Source organism: Chrysemys picta, unplaced genomic scaffold (assembly GCF_011386835.1).
Source record: "Chrysemys picta bellii isolate R12L10 unplaced genomic scaffold, ASM1138683v2 scaf1878, whole genome shotgun sequence".
NCBI classification, from domain to species: domain Eukaryota; kingdom Metazoa; phylum Chordata; order Testudines; family Emydidae; genus Chrysemys; species Chrysemys picta.
In genome coordinates this window covers 1-7788 of record NW_027054583.1, presented here as the reverse complement: position 1 = coordinate 7788, position 7788 = coordinate 1, and the positions used below count along the sequence as shown (strand labels likewise).

The following is a 7788-nucleotide window of genomic DNA, read 5'->3' as shown; positions in this document are numbered from 1 at the left end:
GACTCCTTTACCACCCCCGTGAGAACTTCGGACTTTGTTTTAGACCTGAGCACCTTTGGACGTGTGTGGAGAAAGCGCTACATCAGTGACAGTTCCAAGGAGGACCTTTTGACTCAACCGTTGATGGATACGTTGGAATCCAACCCCAAAACCCTTGTGAGGCACCCCGATGAGTGTGACGGCCTCTCATTGTTCAACCCCCTAGAGGTGGAAGGTGATCATGGCTTGGAGGAGTCACCGGCGGGCAAGGTGAACGGAAAAGACGTTGCTCAGGTAAATGAATGATTAAGAAGCGAAGGTCGAGGCAAGGCCGGCTCTAATTTTTTTGCCGCCCCAGGCAAAAAAGAAGAGCGCCGCCCCGCCGTACCCCGCCCCGTGAGTGACGCACAGCTGAACCCGCCCCGACCAGCGCCGCCGAAATCCCCACACCCCCAGCACCACGCTGCCCGAAGCCCCACCCCCCGAGCAAGCCTCTGGCCCCCCAGCGCCGCACCGCCCGAAGCCCCGCCCTCTCCAAGTGCCGCGCCCCCACTCCCAGCGACGTGCCGTGCCAAGACCCTGCCCCCCCTCCGACCGACGCGCCAAGCCCCCGCCCCTCCGAACGTCATGCTGCCCAAAGCCCCACCCCCGGAGAGCCGCGCAAGCCCCCGCTCCCCCAGCGCTATGCCGCCCGAAGCCCTGCCCCTTCCGAGTGCCGTGCCAAGCCCCTGCCCCCCCCTCCGAGCGCTGTGCTGCCCGAAGCCCCACCCCCCGTGCGCCGCGCAAGCCCCCGCGCCCTCGGCACCGCGCCACCCGAAGCCCCGCCCCCTCCAAGCGCCGCGCCGCCTGAAGCCCCCGCACCTCTACCAGCGACACGCCATGCCAAGACCCTGCTCCCCCTTAGAGCGCCATGCCAAGCCCCCCGAGCGCCCCGCCGCCAAACCAAAATAAATAAATAAATAAAAATCCTAGCGCCGCCTCGCTGTAAGGTGCCGCCCCAAGCACGTGCTTGGTCGCCTGGTGCATGGAGCCGGCCCTGGGTCGAGGATGGAGTGTAATGGGGCTAGGAACCAGGGATTGCGTAAATTAACAAATTAAAGCCTTATGGGAGGTACCGTCACAGCATCGTCGAGCTGTTGAGAGATTTTCAGAAAAGAAACAGTGTAAGCACCCCACTGCTGCTTGTTAATTTACGCAATCCCTGGTTCCTTGCCCCATTATACCCCATCCTCGACCGTCGCTTCTTAATCATTCATTTACCTGAGCGACGTCTTTTCTGTTCAGCTTGTTAGCTGGTGACTCCCCTAAGCTATGATCGCCTTCCACCTCTAGAGGGCTGAACAATGAGAGGCCGTCACACTCATCGGGGTGCCTCACAAGGGTTTCGGGGTCGGATTCCAATGTATCCATCAACAGTTGAGTCAAAGGGTCCTCCTCGGGACTGTCACTGATGTAGCGCTTTCTCCACACAAGTCCAAAGGTGCTCGGGGCTAAAACAAAGTCTGAAGTTCTCACAGCGGTGGGAAAGGAGTCCATGTTTCCGCTCAGCAGCCTTTCCACAATTTCTAAAACACGTGTCCTTGGTAAGAGATGGCCTCCTCTGCCCGGAGCTGGGACATATGGGGTAATGGTGCTGCACTCTGACTGGCAGAGGGTGTTGGGAGGAGTTCTTAGAGGGGTCACACGACCCACATCCGGACAGGTCACCCCGCCCTAGGACTCACCCTGACTGGTCAAATCTCCTCTCAGGGTGGTCCTATCGGGGTAAAACCAATACCGAGGAGGAGTTCGTAGGCGGAGGGTCACATGACACACCTTGCTGCCGGTCATGTGGACGTCTTGACCCCGGAACTAACACCCCCTGGGGCGGGACTTCCTGTGACAGGTGGGTGAGGTTTAAGGGGTCAAGGGGCAGGGTAAAGGGGTCAAGAGGCAGGGTTAGGGTTTTATTGACGGTAGGGCCCGTATACTACTCAGGTTTACAGTATTATACAGTTTTGGCCTTCTTCATTTTGCTCAGGTGATGTTTGTGTGCTCAAGGAACATCTGCCTTTGTGAGTGTTAATATTCTCCCTAGAGGTCTGAGCAACAGTTTTTGTGGGTTGTTCATTTATGCAAAGAGATCTTGAACTAGATTCCATGGGTTCAATAGCTGTTTCTGCTTCGCACTGTTGAGTATCATCTACCTGCAACACAACAAAAAATAGTCTTGTTAAGTACCAGCAGAAAGTGAGAGACGCATTCCAAGTAACCAAATACCATGAATTAGCAGACATCCGCTAAATGCAAGAATCTTCAGTGTTTATATTGATCACTTTGAAAATACAACAGTGCTGTGCAGAATGCTTTACAGCAACTACCTACTCCTCACCACGTTCAAGTTTTACAAATCGCAAGTCACATAATATAACAAGGTATAGGCAAAGCTAAGGAGTAGTACACAGTAATTCCTTGTCTAGTCTATTCTTGCTCAATCACTAATCTGCAGAACTGTATTTTGAGATATGTAATTTAAGTTTAATTACTGATATTTCATAATGAATTTGTAAATGTCCTATAGTTTATTCTGTAAATAGAATAACACTTGAAAAAGTTGTTTTGTCCTGAAGCATTTACACTGGCCTGCAGAGGATATCTTGTCCAGATGTTCTGCTGTTCAACACTAGCTTTGTAAAACTGTTAAAAAATTTCACAATATTTATACCTTTGGAGTTATCTCAAATTCCAGTCCCCACTGCTATTACAATCATCCTTGTCTCCCCTGCACTTCCCACCAAATGCTGACATGATTTTAGCATTAATTAGTTAAAACTTAAGTAGTTATAAATGTGTGCTTCACGACAATTGAAATCCCAAATGCCACAGCTTCTGATAGTGTAGGTAATTGGTCTCAATTCTCATCCCACTTACACTGATGTGGGTCCTGTGTGAGAGATGAGCATCAGGGCTTATCCTTCTAGCGCCGATATTTATCAAAATAAAAGCTGTAAAAATGTTGATGTCAAGTGGAAAAAGGGAAGACAGTCCTTACAGTTCCGTAATTGTAATAGTAGCTTGAGAAATCTACGGCTAAGTCTAAAAATAAATGATTTTTACCACTGAAAGCAGACACTGTGGAAGCATTCCTTTTTAGACCTAAGAGTTGTGGAGATAGTGTGCCACCTCTCTAATTCTTCCGTCACTCTAACAGTGTTTTTCTAGCAATGGGCAAAATCTCCGATTGTGGACATGCAGTTACCAGGGTCTGGTTGAGGTTATCACAATACAAGCATTAAGACAAAGTACAGTACCAAAACTTCTAAAGAATGAGATCAATTTTCATTCCAGTGTCCTCAATAATTAAAAGCAAAGGAAAAAAATCAGATCACGTTTGCATAAGGACTGAGAAACAACTTCAGGGTCTGGCCCTAAAAAATGAAAACTCTGGGAACAGAATATCTCTTCAAACAATTTGTTGAAGCATGATTGTTTTTGTAGAGATTGTTACTTAAAGAATGATTTTATGTGTTGTTCACAGCAATGCAACAGCAAAAACAAAATTGTTACCAACATATATTACTGGCAAAGCTAGTAGGATCATTTATTATTAAGGTTACCTGTCTCCTCCCATTACAAGACCCTGTTTTCTGCTGCTTATAACTTTACAAACTTTAATTGCTTGGGCTGAAATTTTCCATGCTGTATGTCTGCCTCATGCTCTTTTTCTTCGGGGGTGGGGGACAGAGGCAGAATTTCAGCCAAAATGGTTAAGCTATTCCCAAGAGCAAGGCTAGGGAAATCTACATTTTTCTCATATTAAAATATTCTGGTAACTTTTCTTTGAAAAGCTCCATGTGTTGGAGCAGGGACTTGTCATTTGGCAGGGAGTGGCCTTTGTGTCAGAGAATGTGCTTTTTGCCATCCCCAGGAAAACTTGCCCAAATTTGGCCAAATTAGAAGCCTTTGGAAAAAAATCACAGTTCACAGACGCTCAGCAGAGAGAATTCTTATATTTTTAGCAGCTAAAATCCCTGAAGATTTCATCCTCGCTGCGTATACTTGGATCTCGCACAGCTCTTAGTGCTAACCAAACTGCGCATGAGCTATTCCCCACAGAGTGACTGCACATCTGCCATTTCCCCCACAGCTCCTGGATATGAAAACACAGCACTGAGCCATCCTCACAGAGCAACTGATATGCTCCAACCCAGGCCTACAGGGGTCAACGCCAGAGTTTCCCTGCAACGGTTCTTCCCAGCTGCTTTGGGCCAAGCACCAGAACTGAGACAGGAACCTTTCTTTCCTGTACTCCCAATGACCCCTCCAAGCTGGTGCACATGCACGGTGGTGGAGGAAGATACTGGACTCAAATGCAGATGGGACAAAAGGCAAATGGGGGTGGGAGGGTGGGAGGGCAGACTGGGACAAGGAGTATGCCAAGATTGGGACTGTAACGGGGGTGAGGAGAGGGGGCCAAGGACAGGGAGCCAGTAGGCGAGGCTAGGGCTAGAAGACTATGAGAGAAGGCGGGGGTACGGGGAAAGGAATGTGTAGGAGACACTGAGAGAAGACACAGAGCTAAGAGGAGGAGGAGAAGAGAACTGGGGCTGGCTGAACAGAGAGATTGGGACAAGGAGCCTTCATTCCAGCATATCCGAACTTTTGAGTGCTTTTGTGTGTAATCCATCTATGCACGCACACACGCACCCCCTGCTCTAGGCAGCCAGGTCTTTCAAGAAATAATCAAATATTTGTGATGAGCATTAAAGTGGGAAGATTTACCTCATTTCTATTTACCAAGTTAATGAGCACTTGGCATGAGATCACAGATTTGATCACACCAACAATTTTAAGTTTACCATTATGCCCAGATCTTTGTTATATGCCATGCTTTATTGATTGTATTTACATTGATGACCTTGTCTTCACTATATTCATGGCAAATAGAAAGGAGGTGTGAATAACACGGCATATCTTCAAACTCACTTGGAGAGATAAATACATGATGTGGATTGCCCATGCCCTGCACATTCAGATACATTTTTAAGATCAGTTACCTTTTGTGATTTGCTACCACCAGCTGTCGGTTTACAGATCTCCCCAAGATTATCTGACCTGCCTTTTCGTAAAAGTTGGGAACCTGGTGACAATTTTTGGCTTTGGGCAGCAAGACGGGGACTGGTCCTTAGGTGAAAAGTTGTTCTGCACAAAATGTAAGGGTCGGTTTTCACAATAGGAATAGCAGGAAACCCTAAAAAATAAACAGCTTCTATTAACCAAGGTTGCTTAAATTACTTTATTGTTCTAATCAATCTGATCTTGCTCATTTCAAGATGGTGATGACAACTGGTAATAATTTAAGACAGTAAAATGGCATTTACTCACTGAATAAAATATAATGGGGGAATTATTAGGACTATCTTGCGTTCCTAGAATTTTATAGGTGAACTCAGGCAAGGGTGTGGATCTGTGCAACAGCAGCTTTACTAAAATGGCCAAAAGCGTTTTCCCCAAGAAAATGTTCTCTTTTTCCTTTAAAGGAACACCATTAACTGGAAAATCATTTCCATCTGAAAATGATGTCTCTTCTACTGTTCTAGGTGGAGCTGGCCGGAGGGCGACAATTCTGTTTTGCGACCCCTTTCGAGGTTTCAAAATTTGTTTTTATTCTAGATTGGAATGAAAACATAAGCCTTTCAAATGCTTTCACAAAATGAAATTGAATCAAAAACATCAGGTTTTCAATTTGGGGGCCTTCCTCCTTGCAAGAGTCCACTTTGCACCTCAGAAACCTTCCCAGCAAAAACTTTGACTGAATCAATACATCTCCGTGAAACATTTCGGCTTTGACAATGCAGCACATTTCAATGAAAAAACATTCAGTTAAAAATGTTTCAGCAAAAATTTCCCCCCTTCCTCTCAACCAGAAGAAAAAGGTGTTTTATACTGGGAATGGCTGGGCCTAGAATCCCTCTCTTTTTGCCAGAGGTCTTTTGCAAAGTTTTTGGAGGAGTCCCAAAGTCAACAACATGTATCTAGACTGATTTTCAAAACTACAACCTGATATTAGGATTCTGGATTTCAGAATTTTTGGCTGTTTTGCTTTTGTCATCAAATACTACAAAATTGTACAGATGGGAAGACATCGCACAGACCAAAAACCAAAACCAATAGAAATTACATACATCTACAACAAAATATACTAGCCCCCTATAGCCTCAATTGTATACTAGGGCTTTTTTTTAAAGCACATGCGGCTAAACTCAGCTCTGACAAGCAGTTGAGTTAAATGGACTTATGCAACCTATACGAGGGCTGAATCTGGCCGATGATGTCCAAGTTTTTACAATGCTTCCAAGTCACGCATATGACAAGACGATTCTCTAGATAAGCGTGCGCGCACACACTCCCCACCAATGTGGTCTCTTCTCCTCTAAAGAAGTAACAATTACCTTTTTTCACCACCTCTGGGAGTCCGTCTAGCTCATACTCTGGCTCATTCTCATGTAGGGAGATGGCAACCTCATCAGCACCTGACCAAAGGAAAGAGTCATTACCTGTACAAATAACTTTAAGGAGACTCTGGAAAGATGAGTTTAGAATGCAATGATCTCAATCATTCATTTGTTAGTTAAGTACATAAGATGTGTGCTTGTGCAACCACAGTAAACTATACCAAATAAAACAAACCAGACATCATGTAAAGGTTACTTTACAGAAGAGATCTCTGTTGATACCATATTTACTGTCAGGGTGCCAGGTACCCCGATTCTTTGGAATCTGCCCCTGGACACACAATGCATGGGCAACATTAATTCTGGCATTTCCTAACTTTTAAGTGCTTAACATTACCACCTTACCATTATTTTAACAATTTTTGGGTATATAATTGAATATAGCTCATCTCAGAAATATGGATCTCTTTTTATACCGCTAGTGATTCTGCTTATTGGACACTCATGAATATTTGCTAGCCTAACTTACCCTAGCTAATGGCAGACAAGTTGTAGTATATTTTACACACTGTGGTGACCACTTTAAACTGTTGTCCTATTAGCTCTATACTTAGCCCCTGACAACTCTTGAAATGACTGAAGCTTGTGATCAATAAAACCCCAATGTATGTGTCTTAAAAAACATTTGTTAAAGTTAATAAACTCCAGCATTTCCTGGTCCCAGAAAGCTGCAACTAGTAGCAGGCTGATGATAGTTAGAAAATGGAGGAACTGTCTGAAGCATGTTTCTTCAGATGCAAGTAATGGAAATTTCCAGAGGCAGGTATAAATCAGTATGGAGATAACGAGGTTAGTTCAATCAGGGAGGGTGAGGTGCTCTGCTAGCAGTTGAGGTGTGAACACCAAGGGAGGAGAAACTGCTTCTGTAGTTGGATAGCCATTCACAGTCTTTGTTTAATCTGATCTGTTGGTGTCAAATTTGCAAATGAACTGGAGGTCAGCAGTTTCTCTTTGGAGTCTGGTCCTGAAGTGTTTTTGCTGTAAGATGGCTACCTTTACACCCGCTATTGTGTGGCCAGGGAGGTTGAAGTGTTCTCCTACAGGTTTTTGTATATTGCCATTCCTGATATGTGATTTGTGTCCATTTATCCTCTTGCGTAGTGACTGTCCAGTTTGGCCAATGTACATAGCAGAGGGGCACTGCTGGCACATGATGGCATATATAACATTGGTGGACGTGCAGGTGAATGAGCCGGTGATGTTGTAGCTGATCTGGTTAGGTCCTGTGATGGTGTTGCTGGTGTAGATATGTGGGCAGAGTTGGCATCGAGGTTTGTTGCATGGCTTGGTTCCTGAGTTAGAGTTGTTATGGTGC

General features: G+C 45.4%; 1 long non-coding RNA gene across 1 annotated transcript; it reads right to left on the bottom strand.

The window, feature by feature from the left end:
- Positions 1-1450: 1450 nt before the first annotated feature.
- LOC135980115 (uncharacterized) lies at positions 1451-7253 on the bottom strand. Its single transcript, XR_010597342.1, has 3 exons — positions 6411-7253; positions 5016-5209; positions 1451-2165 (listed from the first exon to the last, which is right to left on the bottom strand). It is a non-coding gene; the product is annotated as an uncharacterized LOC135980115 (long non-coding RNA).
- Between the last annotated feature and the right edge of the window lie 535 nt (positions 7254-7788).